The 18,446-nt window shown below is 50.8% G+C and overlaps 1 protein-coding gene across 1 annotated transcript in view; it reads right to left on the bottom strand.

Moving 5' to 3' along the window:
* Window positions 1-17,032, bottom strand: part of CRACDL (CRACD like) — a 125,590-nt gene extending 108,558 nt beyond the window's left edge. Inside the window, exon 1 of the mRNA XM_036873894.1 lies at window positions 16,789-17,032. The gene's annotated coding sequence lies outside the window, so the exon portion shown is untranslated. The remainder of the gene's footprint in view (window positions 1-16,788) is intronic.
* Between the last annotated feature and the right edge of the window lie 1,414 nt (window positions 17,033-18,446).

Raw genomic sequence — 18,446 nt, 5'->3', positions numbered from 1 at the left:
GATTGTAAGAACACTGTGCTGTATCCATACGATGGGATACTACTCAGCAATAAAAAAGAATAAACCACTGATGCAACTACATGGATGAATCACAAAATAATTACAGGCTGAAAGAGGCCAGACAAAAGAGGATCTACTGCATGATTCCTTTTATATAGAATTCTTGGGAATGTAAATTGAGTAACAGTGACAGAGAGTGGACCAGTGAGAAGGGAGGGGGATGGAGGGAAGAGATTAGAAAGGGCATGAGGCATTTCTGGGCGTGATGGATATGTTCACTGTCTTGATTGTGGTATTGGTTTCACGGACACATAAATATGTCCAAACTTAACAAATTGTGCACTTGAAATGTATTCAGATTATATGTCAATTACATCTCAATAAAGCTGTTAAAAAAAAGTCATCCATGCTGATTATAAGAAAAAATACAGAAAAATATTAAATCTCCCATAATTTTATCAGAGCTGACCCAAAACAATGTTTCCTTTCAATCTTCTCCCTATACACACACACAAATAACATATAACCTTGTTTTTACATAGACTACAATCCCTCTTTTTAAAGTTTTTATATTCTGATTTTTTAAAAACTGTATATACTGAGTTTTTGTTTAGTTTTGAACTCCACCCTTCAGGCACACTGAGAACAGGGGTGGGGGACAAGCAGCTTGGGGGTGGGGGGAGGGTGTGCAACCAGAAGGGGGTTCAGTCCCAGAAGCAAAGCCTCTGGAAGGGCCAGGTGGACCCCAGACCCCAGGGCAGAAAGCCGGTCCACTACTCTGAGAGCCTGCCCAGTGTAAGCATCCCTTCCTTTGGTTCAAACTTTCCTGTTCTCCAAATCGCGCCTAAATGACAGTGCCTTGCACCCAGTATCTGCTCTGAAAAAAGTGAAGACCGGCCTATTCTCCCAACACATCTCCCATCTTCACTTTGGCCCCCCGGCTCTTTCCCACGGGTCCCCGGCTCCCCCTCCAGCCCCGGCCCACCATCCCTCCCGCCTTCTTCATTTAGCCCTAGATCACGAAGTGCCCTTGTGACTAAGCATCCTTCGGAAATGTTCCTAAGGGTTCAACCACACTTGGCGTATGAATGACTCACTCCCTATTATTGGGTGTTTAAATTGCTTCCAAATTCTCATCTCTGTAAGTTACATTGTGATGAACATCCTTGCACAGAAATCTTTTGACTGCAGATTTAATTGTGTCCTTGGGAAAAATTCCTAGAAGTGGAATCCCCAGGATGAAGGGGTGAATTCTTTTAAGGGTTTTGGGACATACTGCCAAACTGCTTGACAGAAAGCTTGTATCTTCCACATGGCTCCACTTGCACCAAGTACCATCATTCACAAAAACAAACACAAACGATACACACCCCAAATTTTGCTAATTTGATAGCAAAAAATAGTATCTAATTTTAATATGCACCTATTTTATTACTTTACGACCGACTTTCTCAGATTTACTGCCATTTATTTCTCCTTATGTGAATGAATTCACATCGTTCAGCCACTTTCCTATTGGCAAGTTCATTCACAAAAAGAGTTCTTCATATCAATTATCAGAGTTGTTTTTGTAAGAGTATTTTTCTATACGTGTTGCAGGAGTTTTTTTTCTCAGTTTATCAACTGACATTTTATTTTGTTTTGGGGTTTTTTCCTTTTAGCACACTAAAGTTTTGATTCCCCCTGGTGAAACAAAACAATTTTGGCCTTGTGGCTTCTGCCTCTGGTATCACATGTAGAAAGATGTTTCTCATCCCATAATTTCTTAAGTTCTCAACTGAAGTAAATTTAATGACTTCATTTTTACATTTAAAATTGTAATCCACATGGAATACATTTTGGGGTTTGACGCGAGTGAGAAACCTGATGGTTTTCCTAGTGGTTAAATATTAACTAAACCTATTAACTCTTATTTTCCAGACTTTCTAGTCTGTTCCATGGATATGCTTTCAATTACCAGCTCAAAATCAAAATGTTTCAAGTATTATAAATTTATAATATGTTTTAATATCTGATAGGTTATCCACCAAGATTCTAGCTGGGAGTTGCATTAAATCCAGAAATTAATTTGGGACCAACGTAAATACAGAAAATAGTGATCCCTCCCTTGCGGGAACGTGCTAAACACCTTCATTTACAGAACTGCTCTCTTGAGTTTCCAGGTCAACTTTCTTATGCTCTTCATGCAGGTTCTACACATTTCCCATTAGCACCCTTGCCAGGAATTCCACCTTTGATTCTGTCATTAGTGGAACAGCTTCCCCATCACATTTCCTGACTATCTTAGGGGCAGACAGGCGAATTGTGCACACTTCCGCATGTAGGCACTGTCTCTGCAATGTCCCCCAGCCAAGCACAGCTGGTTCCAAAGCCATCACTGAGTGGTCACCCCTGCAGGCCCCCAGGGCTGTGACCACTAAGGGGCGCCCGCGCTTTCCTCCTCGGTTTCGCCGCAGCCTCCTCTTTTAAACCCCTCCGCCCGCCCTCGACAGCCCTCTACACAGCCCATGCCCTGTCCCATCAGATACAGCCTGTCCCACACACACCAGACCCTTCTCCCAACTGGAGGTGTCGCTCCCTGTAGAAACGACCTTCACTCCTCTAGATCCATCCACTGCTATCTCCATAGTCTGACTTCATCAACTGCCCCCCCAAAAGAACACTGTAGTGCGTATTTGAAAGGTGCTAAGAGAGTAGATCTTAAAAGTTCTCATTACAAAAAATTGTGTAAATATGTATGGTAGCGGATGTTAACCAGAGTTATTGTGATCATTTTGTAATATATACAAATATTGAATCATTATGTTGTACACTTGAAACTAACGTCAATTATAGCTCAATAAAAAATAAAGTAAAATAGCAAAAATAAGTAAAATAAAATGTTAGGAATTTTTTAAAAATCCCCACTGGGTTTGCACCTTGTGGAGGAGCCCTTACTCCAGTCTACTTTCTGATAAGCTATTCACACGTCTGTGCCCTGTCAGGTGATGCTGGGAAGGCCCGGCCCACAGTCAGCTGTCCTGCCCCAATCCCAGTGCCGTACACTCGGCTGCAGCAAGTGTGTGCTGATAAACTGGGTGAAGGAAGCTGGAAATGTGCACCCTGGGTATGGAGAAGCCAAAAGGAAGAATGATTCCAGGAAGACCGGGAGGCCCGAGGGGCTGAGGACAAAGGAGCGTTTGTGCCTCTTCAGAGCAGATGGGGAGCAGGCCAGCCCAGCCCTGCACACCTGGAATCTTTCCCAACAACTGTTTGGGCTCCTCCCTCCTGCAGGAAGGTGGGAGCCCGGGTCTTGGAAATCAGCTCTGCCCAGCCGTGGCCCAGACATGCTCAGGTGAAGGCCAAGGCTCTCAACCCTGGCCACACAGCAGATTCACCTGCAAAGCTTGTTAAACACAAAGTACGCTCCCACCCAGACCTCCTGAGTCAGCAGGGTAGGTGAGGCCACGGCAGCCTCAAGCAGGCTGATATCAGGCCAAAGTACAGCCCAGGCAATCACCCTCCACCTCCTTGGCCTCCCTTGAATGGCAAGGTGGACCAAAAAAGGAGAAGAAAATAATGCTTGACAATGCCTGGAGGCCAGGCGCTGGGCTAGGAAGGCACTTGACATGTACTATCTAATTGCGTTACTGCCCCAACTTACAGAGGAGAAACCACATTCAAAGGTGTAGTCTCATCCCCAAGCGACCAGCCTGGGACCAGGACCAAACAAACCAAACACCCCATAATTGAGAAATCCAACCTTTTCTGGTTTAGCTAAGACTCTGAAGGGCCTAAGAGTGCCAAGCATCTATCTCCCCGTGATGCCTCGGGCACCCAAGCACTTGGTCCTGAGCCTGAGAAACAAGGGCTGTTTGCCTTCACCGACTGGCCTCCGGCCAAGTTTGGGGGGCCTGGTTCTTTTCAGGGTTCCTGCTTCTCCGCCAGCCCCATTCTGCACCCGGGCATGGGTAAGCCAAGCCACCGAGCGGTCCCTTCCTGCCTGGGCCATCCCCGCCTCTGTGACTCTGCTCAGGCACCTCCCCGGGTGGGCAGGGCCCTCTGTCACACTCCCAACCAGGCTGTGTTGTGACAGTCTGGGGCTCTAAGCACTTCTGCCTTCATGGGCCCCTTCCTCTATTTATAAAAGATTTTTTAAGTATTATATATCTTACAATTGCATTGGTATAAAGGTGAATATATTATTGTATACTAAAACATTCTCTTTAACCTGAAGTTCATGTTTTCCTTCTGATTTTAAAAGAAATTAAGACATTTCTTTGGGCCCCTAAAGCTCTTACGGACGCTCAGCACTGTGCGTCCCGTGTCCACTGGGCCGGTGGGCCCTGCCCCACCGTGAGCCCCACAGGGTTCCCTGGACGCTCCCCACGGAAACTGGCGCAAGCTCAGCCAGTGCCTCTAGGACCCAGGCCCCAGGCACCCCACCCCGGAGGATCTGCTGCCCTCACCCGTCACATTCATTGCACTTATGCTGATATTTCAATGCTGTTTAGACTGTGGGCTCCATGGACCTTGATAATGTGTACTGAAGGAACACTGAATAGAACGAACAGCAGTGAACTTTTACCAGTGGGACTACTGGATGAAACGATAGGTTTGTTTGAGGACTTTTGCCTGATTTTCTTGGCTCAGTATTTCATATTCAAATTAGCTCGACATGCAGCTCTCTCTCGCAGGTGAATAAGAGGCCACGGTGGCCTGTGAGACCAGGCTGCTGAGGGAACAATGTGCCTGATAGAGTCCTGGATCCTTCTGTTGGGGTCCAGGTATAAAAGTAGGGTCCAGGTCCTCATGATCCCTAAGTGGTTAAGACATCCTGTGTATTTCTAACGCTAAAGCTCTACTGGGCTGTGACACTTCAGACCGTTTGGAAGTTAGTGCAGTGGCTGATGCTTGGGGATTGCTTTTTAAAAATAAATCCTGGGAATTCCTGGCAGTCCAGTGGTTAGGACTTGGTGCTTTCACTGCCAGGGTCCGGGTTCGATCCCTTGTCAGGGAACTAAGATGCCATAAGCCAGCGGTCTCCAACCTTTTTGGCACCAGGGACTGGTTTCGTGGAAAACAATTTTTCCACGGACTGGGGGTGGGGGAGGATGGTTCAGGTGGTAATGCAAGAGATGGGGAGCGATGGGGAGCGGCAGATGAAGTTTCGCTCGCTCGCCCGCCACTCACCTCCTGCTGTGTGGCCCGGTTCCCAACAGGCCTCGGACCAGTACTGGGGGTTGGGGACCCCTCCCATAAGCCACGTGGCATGACCAAGAAATAAATAAATTAGTTAATTAATTAATTCTGAAATCCTGAAATAGAGAAAACTAAGCAGTAATTAATACTTGGAATTTTGGTATTATTCAGCCTATTATATCTCTTAAATTTGTCTTCATGTTTGGTTACCTCTTTTAGACCATTTTTTCTTAATTCATATGTTTTCTTTTAATTAAGGTATGTTTGTCCTAAAAAGAAAACATTTGGGAGTAGAAAACTACACTTTGTCTCATAACTGGAGTGAAGCTTCAGCCACTGCAGAAGCACCCCCTGGTGGAACCTACTGAAATTGCAAGCAAAGTACCCAGGAGGAAAAAGCAAACTGCAAAAGGGCATATCCACTTTTTTGAAAGGCTACAAATATGAAATCTCCAAACACAGATCCTTGGTTCTTTACCTGTGAATCCCTGATAAACAAGCATTATATAGAAATGGTATCAATATTATGTCACATACATATACAGGTTATTATTTTTATTTTATTTTACTTTTTTTTAAACATCTTTATTAGAGTATAATTGCTTTACAATTGCGTGTTAGTTTCTGCTTTATAACAAAGTGAATCAGCTGTACATATACATATATCCCCACATCTCCTCCCTCTTGCGTCTCCCTCCCACCCTCCCTATCCCACCCCTCGAGGTGGTCACAAAGCACCGAGCTGATCTCCCTGTGTAGGTTATTATTTTTAAATAAGTGTAGATGTGATTAATAAAATATGTCATCTAGATGAGCCTCAAAATTCATACTGTTTTTTTGTTTATATACTGATATATTAAAAATACAATTGTTGTCATGTGGAAGGTTTCCCTAACTGTCCAGTGTTACAAAGGGACACTCCTACTCAGAAAGACCAGGAACTCTGGCTTTAGGGGAGAACTGACAGCCTTTAAGAAACCAAACACCGTGGCAGACCATCCTGGACGTTGTGTCTTGAATTCAGATGGGAATTCCACTTTGATTGACAGTGAGGAGCTTAAACTGCAACTTTGCACAAAAGACTACACATCCATGAGAAGAGCAAAGAACTGATGTAATGTCATGTTGATATTACAGCAGAAGTGTTTATTTGGGAATTGGGGAGAAACAAGAACAGAGGATGTTTGGGAAGTATCTGCTCCCTCGGCTAATCCTGCCGGCACATGGCAAACAGTTCACTTGGGATTGCCCCGTGGAGCCCAAGAGACTCAGGATGCAGCCACCCTGGTGCGCCAGCCAACCACTGACCCGGTGACAAGGCAGGATCCCAGCACCGGTCACTCTGGACCCCTTCCCCCACCCCCAGGGGCTTCAGGTGACCGCCTCCCTCTCTGCCCACCTAGGTGTCCCTGGACGGGGACAGGCACACATGCCACTTTCACCTCCTGAGCTTTCGTTTCCTCACCTCCAAACAGGGACAATCGTTCGTACTCTTTAAGGTGGCTGCCAGAACCAGTGGGATCATGTATTCCTTAAGCACCCAACAGTGCCTGGAACACAGCCCATGTTCAGCCCACTGGGGCTCCAACCCGTCCCCCTCACTCGACACTACACTTTTTATTCTCTCAGATGGCACGTTACAGGCAACAGTACCCCAGTTGGTCCACACAACGACCCTCAGAGGTAGGGGCTCGTCCCGTCCCATTTTCCACACGGGGAACAGAGGCGCTGAGAGGCCACGTGGCTGGAGAATGTGAGAGTCAGGCTCTGCACCCAGAGCTCCCAGTCACGAGGCCTTGTTCAATTTTAACTAGGAATGTTCTAACATTAAAAAAGAGAGAGAGGTAAGTAAGGCTTAATTATAATAACACGTCCTTTTTAACTCACTCTGGTCCACTGGCTACAGCATACCTGCCGCTTCCACACAAACGACTGCCTTTGCTTCTCCCAACAACCCTGGAGGAAAGTGAGCCCGAGGCCCACTGGGTCAGCCCGGCCCCCAGCCCATGCCCTCGGCTGTCTCCCCACCTGCCACCTCCCCTCGTCTGCTTTCCTGCAGAAACTGCTGCAGGCGGCGGATGCAGGAGGGAAGGAGGAGGGTCCCCAGAGACTCCCGCCCGGGGTGCGTGTCAGGGAAGCAGCTCTGGGGGAAAGTGGCCTGGAACAAGGAGCCCCTCCTGTACCCCAGGCCTCGTGCACACCCTAGGGAGTAACTTGCCAAGTTCACTCCCACTAAGAGAAACCCTGGGCCAGTTATAAGGACATTTCCAGGCCATTTCCACATTAACAGTTCAAGACAGGTTAAAAACAGGCGACAAGGAAAGGACACTGCGTTCAATTCCCTGCTCCACCGCGGACTGGCTGTCTAGGTAAGTCTCATAACCGCTCTGTGCCTCAGTTTGCTCCTCCAGAAAATGGGAATAAAAATTGGTGTGGGGGTAAAGCAATCCTGGCAGCACCTGGCATGTTATCTAAGGAACAAACAGTCTATTTTCAAGGGGAAATCATCTCCTGAGAGAAGAGGGGGTGGACGTGGGTCCACAGCTCTGTTGCTCACTAGCTGAGGGGCCCTGGCCAAGTTACTTGGCTTCTCTGGGCCTCAGTCTCCTTATCTGTAAAATGCACAGGGTGATCGTAAGGACTAAATGAGATGCTGAAGATGAAAGACCCAAAATGATGCGTGGCCTCGACATCACCTGCTCTCTGCACTGGAAAGAGACTCATCTAATCTGGAAAGAGACTCATCTAATCGCACACATACTCACAGCTTAGTAACTATTTGAAAGCACAAGATTCGGGGAGGGGGAGGTTATGCAATAGGCAGCCTGGATTATCCAATGTATCTATGCCACATGCACAAAATTCAGAATCTCATTGTACGTGCTTAGAAAAATGGAAAGAAACACCTGTTGCTGGTAAAATAATTATTTCAGTTTACTTCATCATATACAATCAATGGACAACCCCCTAAAATTAAAGAAAGGCAAATGTCTGTTACATATAAACCAAAGACAGAAGGTGCTGTGGAAACCTAAGGCACATCATTTGGGATATAGCAAATCACGATTACTTTCTCTTTTTTAAAAGACATGGGTTCCTTTGATGGGCCTCGCTGAAAGCATGACCTGCTGGACCCTCCAAGGACTAGTCCCAAGGGCTGTGTCGGCCCACCTGGAGTTGGAGGGGCCGAGCTCCCTTCTCACCCCTACCACCCACCTCAGAGCTTCGAGCTGGGGAGCACCGGCTTGTTTTAAACAGTCCATCTCTAAAGGGGGAGCACACACCACGAGGGCCAGAGGACCTGTTGAGGGCCAGGAGAGCGTGCACCCCCAGGCTGGGGCTGCCCCCTGCTGTCACCCAAACACCCCACCACCACCACGGCTCTGGGTTGCTAAGGACACAGTCTTTTCTGGAATCCTTCCTCGGCAATGCTTTCCTGGAACAACTGAAAATACAGAAACCACGCAGAGGGGGAGCTTGGAGCTATATAAACACCTGAATTCACACTAATCACACACAAAGGCCGTTGGAAGAGGCAGGGAGAAATACGGTTCATAAACTGCCTGCTGATCAATTATGGGTCGTGAAAAAAAATTGGCTATTAACTTTGCAGTAAGCTAACTCCTGCTTCCTACCCACGCCTGACAGCTCAGGGCTGCTCAGTGTGAAGGGGTAACAGAACCCAGGGTCCCCAGGAGAGAAAAGAGCCAGACACTCCCCTCCCAGCCCACAGCTGCCCACAGACAGGCCTCAGGGGGCCTGATTTTCAAATACGTGGTCTGCATAGAAGGCAAGTCTGCAAGCGCTATTCGTATGTGGCTTCACCTTGAGATAGATACTGATATATAGAGACAGATATATAGTGTTTCCTTTTTTACCTGTTTGAAGCTCAGGCTGGAGAGGCTGCCAATCTGGTTTCTAAGAGTGAGCAGGAAGGGGGCTGGGGTCATGTCAAAAGGGGTCTGAAGAGAAGGGGACTGAAATGAAAACCTTATCAGGGAAACGACCTTGACCTCCTCTGGAGAGGACAAATGATTGATTCTGCAAGGCAGGGACCAGGCCCACAGAACCCATGGATAAATTCTGTGAATTTCACCCCTGTCTGCATCAAATAGAACACAAAAAGTACAAAATATTTTTTTAAGAAAAAAGAGAGAAGGGCTGAGATACAGTTCACCCCACCTGGCTTGCTCACTGCCTGCTGGAAGCTAGAAAACCAAGACCACACTTCCCGGCCTCCATCCAGGCCACGCTCCCCACGAGGTGCAGTTTCCTGTGCCTCTTTGCTAACAGGCACCACCACGGAGGCATCAGATTTTCCCATGGGTGGTGATGAGGGTCCCAGGTGGTCCACTGGCCACAGCTCCGCGATGAACGCCGAGTGGCAGGTGGGACCCTCCACGCGGTGGGTCTGGTGTGGGAGGCAGCTCCTGGAGGGACAGCTCTCCTCTGGGGGTCACCCCTGTGGGTCTGGCCCAGGGCTGAGCTTTCAATGATTCTGTTATCCCTGAATTTCCTGCATTAAATCCTCTTCTCCTTAAACTAAGCAGAGCAAATCCTGAATAGCACAGATGCTGAAGATGCCGTCGACCAAGATCCATGAAATCTCACGGGGAAAAAAAACTTCAGTGTGAAAAAAAAAAAAAAAAGACTCTGGGCAGGACACCTCAAGGGAGGAGGCTTGTATATAGACAGGAAATCTACTTATGAGATAGGACTTCAAAGGAAGCAACCAGACAAACGTACAAAAGAGCACTGACAACGATCTTCATTGTCGTGCTGCTAAACGGAAACGTCCATCCAACAGAGGGCTTGGTGAGTAAGCCGGGGCCACCCTGACCATGGAATCCCTCGCAGCCATAACAGCTGGTGCTAAGGAAGAGTATCCGACAATGTGGAAAAGAGGTTCAACACATGCTACTCATTTTGAAAAGGCAGCCCAGAAAACAATGTAGACATTACCTCTTTGTATTAATATATACTTTTGTGCATACATGTATGTATGCGTATTCGGAACAGCAAGGACAAAGTTTGGAAGGATACGCCCCCAACACTGAGATGCCTGCTCGTGTTCTGCCCCCTGGCTTGCTGGATGGGAGAGTCTGTCTGTTATGCAGCACCTGGCCTCGGGCCACCCGAGGGGGGCAGCCAAAGGGCAGCCTGCCAGGACGGAGCCAAATCACAAGTGTGGTCGGGGCCCCAGACGGTTGGACGGCCCGTCCCACGCTGGGTTCACCACCTTCCAGGCCCTCCCCGCTTTCTGGCCTGGCCGAGTCCTTTCTACAATGGTCCCTCTGCCACCTAGAGACCCCGGGATGCCCATGAAACGCTCCCAGCGACTTCAACTCTAGAACGTGGTACCAGATAAGCCTTGCTCACCAGAACCCCTTGACGCACAGACCCGTCTTTGCTCACGAAGGCCACACAGCAGCAAGATGATACCAGCTAAGCCTCGGAAAGCAGGTGACGCACATCTGCAAAATGTTTTGTGTTCGTACACTAAGAGCCCATTCACACCCTGAAAGTACACTGGACATGCTAATACATCAGGATTTAAAGATCTGATTTCCAATGGACGATGCAGCTGACACCAAGCAACTGGCCAAATACACAGGGCCGAGTCTATCCCCATGGAAATGACCCCAGGGCACGGAGGATGAATCAGCAGGTGGAGTGGGGTGGCCGCCGGGTTCAGACGTCGACCCCCCAGCAAACGCCACCCTCCTCCTCCTCCTCACTTCCGTTAGCAGAGTTAGCACTGCAGCTGCTAAGTCATGAATCTTCCACGCAGACGGGCCCATAAGAAAGTTCCTGCTATCACTCCTTGCGGAGGAGGTCAGGGAGAAAGGATGAATAATTAACAGGCAAGCTGATGGAGCCTCGGGATTAGGAGTTAGGTATCAAACCCAGGTTAGAATAGCAGGTGCCAGTGGAGACGCTGCTTCAGAGCAGCTCCCTGCCTTTCCCACGTGGGCTGCAGAGCCGTGAGGAGAACTCAAGGGACCCAGGTCAGAGCCTTCATGCCCACCGCACCTGCCCCTGCACCCATGAGGTGCTGAGGCTGTGCCTGCCCCAGAGCTGCAAGCAGACCAAAAGAGCAAAGAGCTGAGAGCAGCTTGCACAGGCTCGGAGCAGCGTCTACAGAAAGGACAGCAAAGGGGATGGGTGACTCTCGTAAGATATGTTAAGTGGAGATAAAAACTCAGGAAGGAGAGCATGTGTGCATCCAACATAGAGAGGTGGGGAAGGATGGACAGACACCTGATAGTCATGAGGTGCTAAATATACCCAGGCAGCTGGGCAGTAAATATTCATGACACACTAATGTTGAAAAGGTACTAAATATTCATAATATATTCATACGCAGGAGACTAAATATACAACAGGAACCTGATATTGGCCGTAATTCGGTTACCCACTGGCGACACCCACTGTGCTCCTCTGATCCACGGCTGTTCATCAGGCTCACCGGCAGGCCACAGATGTGGCAGGGCAGAACTGTCCCTACGGCTCCCAGCAGAACAAGTGTGTGTGTGTGTGTCACTGGCCCAGGGCACCTCCCATCTGTGGCCCTGCTGCTAGTACTTGTAAGCACACGTTAGCGGGGAAAGCTGACGCTGCAGAGGGAGATGGACCATGTGAACCCTGCATGCCCCAGCACTCAGGGTCTGAGGGTCTCCCACCTGCCAGTACCCTCTCCTACCTGTGTTACCTTCCCCATCTTTCTGCCCTGGCTCTTTGCTTTAAATTGCATCAAGGTCCTTTCCCACAGGACATCTACCACTAGCCCTGCTCAGGAGCGCTCTGTAGAGCAGACTTGCTCATTTTCCTGGAACGCCATCAGATTTCAGCTGAGGAAGGACCCTTTATTGCTTTAGGAGACTTTATTAGGGGGTCCTAATTGGGAACTATAATAAATGCCCTTTTGCCTTCTAAGAAAGACAATGGAAGAGTAACAGCCACAAATAATTTATGAAGCATTTTCTCTGCTGATACAGGACCTCTAGTGATGCTTGTGTGTGTGTGTGTGTGTGTGCGTGTGCACGTGCGTGCGCGTGTGTCCCTACCCCCATGCTATGGGGTCTCAGGGACTCTAAGTGGCAGAGCGGAAACCAAAGCCCTGACTGCCCGCCTTGGCTGGACAACCTGCTTTAAGAAAGCAAAACACCTCTGACATTTTCATGTCCCACACTCGGGACAGCCATTCTGAGACTAGTTTCTTGGGAAACTTGCACACCTTGGCTGACGCTTCTGTTGTCTCCCACAGATGTGAGAATCTGGGGACAGAAACAATGGACAGATTGGTATTTGGACGCCCGAGCTGAAGGTGGGTACTCCGGAAGTTCTCAAACTTCATACATTCAAAAGCCCGTCCCACACATCAGGGCTAGGAAGACACTTGAGCAAATAAATAACTTCCTACTCCTCACCTTTCAAAAGGCTCTTTTGTAATTTCTTTTCACGGATAGCTTAACCATAAGAAAAATAACTGGGAGCCCTTCCTACCCGGAATCTGCACAGGAACAGTGCAAGCGTCTGCACGGAGCTAGTGGCCAACACCGGTGAGGGGGCATCCCTAGTGGTGTGGCCACACCTGTCTGATCATTTCTTGTCAATCTGCTGCTAAATTTGCTGAGCATCCGCCCCCACCCCCCATGGCATCTACTGGTTTTTGACCCACTGAGCTCAGGGTTATGGGTCATAGCACGTTAAAGCAATACAAAGGATGCCGCGGTAATTCCTTAGAATCACCGATGTGTCTTAAAGATCCATTTACCTGAGCTGAAAGTTTGAAATGAGTTTCCAGGTGCAGATAACTAAGAATAACAGGATTAGATGAGAATTCCTCTGATTTCCATTCAGCTGGGGGAAAAGACCAGGCATTTAGAAAGCTGACCGTGCCTGTTGTACTATGTACAGATGACACTACATGTACCAGGGTTTACAGGTACCCTGACAACAAAAGGGATAAGCACAACACCAGGAAGGGTCAAGTCACAGGTGGGACCCGAAAGGCCACTCCTGGGGCAGCCTTCTATCTCTAGGAATTCAAGAGCTCCTTTCCATGGGAAGTTCTCTTTCATCTCACGTCTGTGTGGCCAAGTCTTAATGTTACTTAAAGTCCCACCTCCTCTGAGAAGCCTTCACTGACCACTTCACCCTCCACGAATGGAGTGTGAACTAAACCTAGGGCTTGGGTGTATAGCTTTAGGCTTCATAAGAGCTAATCATATTCTCCAGACAATTCCCAAGGACCCTGAAGCATCAATTATGACTTGGACTTTTCTGTATTTTTCCTGCTGCTTTTAGTAAATGCTAAGCATACAGTGGGTCATTCTGATGATGAAGCAGCAGCGGCATAAATAGGGTGACCGTTTGGAAAACACTAATGCATGTGAAATTGGTCTACCGGGCTGGGCTCAGTAGTGTGTAGGCAGACAGCTCTTCTCTCCCCCCACCACCAAAGCTTCAAAGCTGCTCTTTCCCCATTTCCTCCCAGCCCCAGACTGCCAATTCCAACAGGCCCTACAGCCTTGCCAGTCTTCTTCAGGTAATAAGAAGCCCAGTGCACATAACCGAGGTCAGCCGACCCAGAAGATGGGCCGGGGAGGGGGAGGGGCGGGGGGAGAGGGAGTTTCCGGTCTATTTCCCCAGCTTGATCCCCACCCCGCTTCCTTCCCACCTTGCCAGAGTACATCTGGTTTCTCCAGGGATGGGGGAGTTAAGAGAAAAAGATGTTGAAATTCCCTTTACACATCAAGAGCTTTACTCTAAGCCACAACGTCCAGAAGACAGGAGACACAACCTAAGAAAGATTCCTGCCCTGCAGGTAGAAAAAAGTTCTTCTGGTACCGGGAGAGAGGGACCTGGGAGCCCCCCGCCCCTTTGCACCGTGCCTGGAGGAGAAGAGGCGGTGAGGGAAGAAAAAACCCTGGGAGGTTGAGGGGGACGTAGAAGGCAGGGGGGGAGTTTGTCCTGCCTCCTGCTGGGAACACAGGGACTGCTCAGTACAGCAGGTATGGGGGCCTGGGCTGTTCCACACAGACCTGGTGGAGACCCAGGGGGTGGGGACCTCAGGACCAGATGCAGGAGCCGGGTCCCCAGCTGTGGCTCACCCCAGTGACACCCGGCTGGACAATATGCAGTGGAAACAGAAAAAGGAGGCTCAGTCGTGGGAAACCCATCAGAGGACAGCAAGAGGCCACCCTCCCCCATGCCCCGATGTGACTGCAACCTTCTCCTGGAGACCACCTGCGGTGAGAAGGGGCCCCAGAGGGTGACCTGGGGTGACAGAGACTGACTCTGGGGGACTAAGCTGCTTTAAGCTAGACAGCGGCTGAGAGAGAATCACTTGAATTAGGCTCAGGAAAATCACGATCATGACCTAGGACTAGATATATCAAAAGGGAACCAAAGTCCTTTGTTCGGGGCAGCGAAATTAAGCTCACCTATAAAAAACTTTGCACATCACAACTGGTGGCTGGTGACCTTCACCACTCCACGATAAAGCCGGGCAAGAAACATCTCCACTCGGATTCAAATGCTTCCGCAGGGTCTCCATGCAGCACAAACAGCGTTTATAAAAGCGTGTCTGGGGGCTTCCCTGGTGGTGCAGCAGTTGGGAGTCTGCCTGCCAATGCAGGGGACATGGGTTCGATCCCTGGCCCGGGAGGATCCCACATGCCGCGGAGCAACTGGGCCCATGTGCCACAGCTACTGAGCCTGTCTGTGCTCTGGAGCCCACGGGCCACAACTATTGAAGCCCGCGTGCCAGAGTAGCCCCCGCTTGCTGCAACTAGAGAAAGCCTGCGCATAGCAGCAAAGACCCAACACAACCAAAAAAAAAAAAAAAAGTGTGTCTGTGCACAAGGCACATGGCTAACCTCCAGAGGAAGAGTGGGTGACTGCAAGCTTGCCAAGGCAAATCCAGGCCCCCTGAGCCATCGCGGAAAACTTACCCCCCAGAGGCCCAGGCACCTTCACCCACAGTCTCTCATTTAACCCTGTGAGCTGGCGATCAGCACTCCCATTCTGCTGAGTCAAACCGAGACTCAGCAAGATTCGGTGACCAGCTCAAGATGACCAAGCTGAGTGACAGTACGAATAGGACAGCCACCCTTTCGTGTGCCCCACGTGCCTGGTCCCACGCAGCGGCCAGATGCTGTGCGTAAGCCGCACAACACCCAGGGAGGGGCCACTTTTTAAAATTTTATCAACGAGGAAACGTGCTCAGAGAGGCTAAGAAACTTGACTCACAGGCAAGTCTAGACCGAGGGTGAGGCAAGCGAGGCCCTCGCTCCAGGCACAAAATTTAAGGCGGTACCAAAAACTCCAGAAGATAAATGTTATAATGAACTGTTTTAAAACATCAGAATTAACATAAAATCCACATTGTACAAAACATCACAATTTTAAATAAAGACAGGATCCGTATTACTGATTTTTCCTTCTGCCTTAGGCTCCAATATGGCTCAGCACAGCACTGGGGCAGAGCCAAGAAACCAGACCAGCTCAACCCTTCTCCACCGGCCCCCAAAGGCAGAGACCCCTCATGCGCCTGCACTGCCTCTAGATATGTTTCTCCTCACAATTTTATGACCTCAAAGGGCTGTAAGGAGTGACCAGGATACTCCATCATCGCAGGTGTGAGCTCCAGGGAGACCTGGGGTCTAAACAGATTCTGTTCCACGGTCACATGCACGTGTTATGTAAATGAAGGAAGCCTGCAGTCTTCAACAACGGGGTGGGATATTTTAAGATATCAGTTGGGGAGGGTGTGGGGTGGGCTCGATCACACAGCTGCTTGTCTCCCACTGGATGGATTTCTGGCTCAAAATTAAGTTTTCAGCAGTGACACGATGCCAGCTGCCGCCTGTACCTACGCAAGTCCAATCCAAACGGAGGCATTCCTTTTCACTTTGCATTTCAAAAGCCAAAGCTTAGTTGGTAACTACTACATTGGCGTAGCTACTTATGCTTTGATCACTTGTTCACCTCATATTAAAGCCCCGCCTGAGATGAAGCCTCTGTTCAACAAATATGTGTTGATTAAAAATTCGAACATTTCTTACATCACACCCAGAACCTCGTACTAGCGGCTTGTAATCAAAGCCTAAAACCTGTAAAACAAATCAACCATTACCTGGAGCAGAAGGAAAATAGTTTATGACTCTGTCCACTATTTTCTCCTGCCGTGGCCATTAGCGACGGGAGGCACAAATACTTCCGTCTACTAACAACTTCAACCCTGTAGACCATCTCCCCTCTTTTCTATTTTCTGAACACGATCAACTGCGAGGCTTCGTCTCACGACGCAAAGTTGTCCGGCAAAGTGAGCAAAGGGAAACTTCGGGCACTTGCGGGAGCGCGTCCGGCTGGACTCGGCCCTGGGCCAGCGCTGCCCCGAGAGGCGGCCTCGGGCAGGGCGCCCTGTCCGTGGTCCGAGGGGCACCTGGAGGCCCGCGCCCCGCCCTCGGCGCCCCGACCCCTGGCTGGCCGGCCAAGCCCGGCTCCCGGCCCGCGCCGTCCCCGCCCGGGTCCCCGCGCCGCGGTCCCCGGCCCACGCGCGCCCGCGGCCGCTCCGCTCCAGTCCCCCCGCCCCGTTACCTGCACGGGAGCGCGGGCGGCTCCGCGAAGCGCCGGAGGCTCGGTCGGCGAAGTGGGGGCGGCGGGACTGCGGCCGCCCCGGGAGCGCGGACGCCCGGCCCGCACGCGGCGCTGCAGGTGGCCGCCCGGCCTCGCCGCCGCCGGGTCGGGGCCCGGAGACTCGGACGCGGGCAGGGGCACGACCCTCCGTCGCCGGCGCTCGCCCGGCCTCGGCGCGCGCTCCCCGCCCCGCGCGCGCCGGCTCGGCTCGGCTGCTCTCGGCGCGGCGGGGGCGGACGCCGCTCAGCTCGCTCGCCCGCCCGTGGCGCGCACCTCCCCCGCGGCGCGCCACTCCCGCCGCCGGGCCGAGTCGGGCCGCGAGCTCGCGGGGAGGGGCGGGGGAGGTGGGTCCCGCGGGCCGGGAGGGCGCCGGGTGCGGGCCTGGCTGCCCGCGGGGAACCCTCCGCAGACTGCGGCGACCCCGCCTGGGCCGGTCCGTGCGGCGGCGCTGTCGGGGCTACAGGCCTGGCCGCCCCCACTGAGCCGGGCCGGGGTCCGCCGGAGACCCAGACGAGGTGCCCCGGCCCCGCGCCCCTGCGCGCCCTCTCCGAGGGGATGCGGCCCCGACTCCAGCCTCGACCTCGGGGGTCACCTGGGGGTCAGCGTTCCGACGGCCGGGGCCAGAGGGAGGGCGCCGTGGATGGGAATTGTACGTTTGAATAAAAGTAAAAGCTGGTTTTTTTTTATAACCATGTGGGTCTGGAGCGTCTCCGGGCTAATTAGGGAAGCTGCCGCCCTGTCTTGGGTTGAATCATGGTTGTGACACTGCAAGAGGGGGAAGAAAGGCTGCTGACTGCTTCGCAGCCTCGCTGGCTGCCGTTTGTTTCTTTTGGAGACGGGCTGGTCCAGGTAAGGAGAGCGTCTTAGGAAACGTAGCCTCGGGTGGTGGCTCAGCGAATCAACTAGAGAGCCGGCCCTGAAGCCTGGGCCTGCGGATCACACAGCCCGGGACACCTCCACTCCAACCATGTGCCCCCAGAACAGGGAGCTTTCCCGGCAGGGAGGGAAGACGCACGTGAACTGTGACCTGCAGGAAACCGAGGCCACGACAGCTGACCCTTGAGAAACTTCCACGCCAGCTGGAAGAGCTCATGCTAGCATCACGGAGTAACACTCGAGTGATACCCGACGTCTGAATCATCAGCTAAATCGGCGCCGTTATATGGGGAAACGCCCGGAATCTGCGCCACATCTTGGGGTGGTGGGTTTGGGGATTTTCCCTGCGTACGCTGAAGACTGGAGAAGCCTGCGTTTGTACCACTATCCGCAGCAGAGCCAGGGTGGAAGCCTGGAAGGGGCTGTCTCCACCCCTGGCTTTAAAGGGGATCAAAATCCCAAACAGAAGAATCAAAGGCAGGGAAAAGAGGCTAAAGACAGATCTCATTTACTTGAGCACATAAAGAGAGGTTTACTCAGAAAAAAATTTTTTTTTCGTATAATCCCTTTGGTACAAGCCATTCTCTTAAAATCCCCCTTTGCCCTTAAGTGCTTGAAATTCCCTGTGTGAAAGGAACAAAAATATATTGTAGATCAGTCTACAGCCCCCCAAGTTAATAACCTGCCCTCACAATGGACAGGTGACTCGTGACAGCCAGAGACAATGTTAGGGGTGTGTGTTT

Source organism: Balaenoptera musculus, chromosome 13 (assembly GCF_009873245.2).
Source record: "Balaenoptera musculus isolate JJ_BM4_2016_0621 chromosome 13, mBalMus1.pri.v3, whole genome shotgun sequence".
Lineage (NCBI taxonomy): Eukaryota > Metazoa > Chordata > Mammalia > Artiodactyla > Balaenopteridae > Balaenoptera > Balaenoptera musculus.
This window is presented reverse-complemented; position numbering and strand designations above follow the sequence as displayed.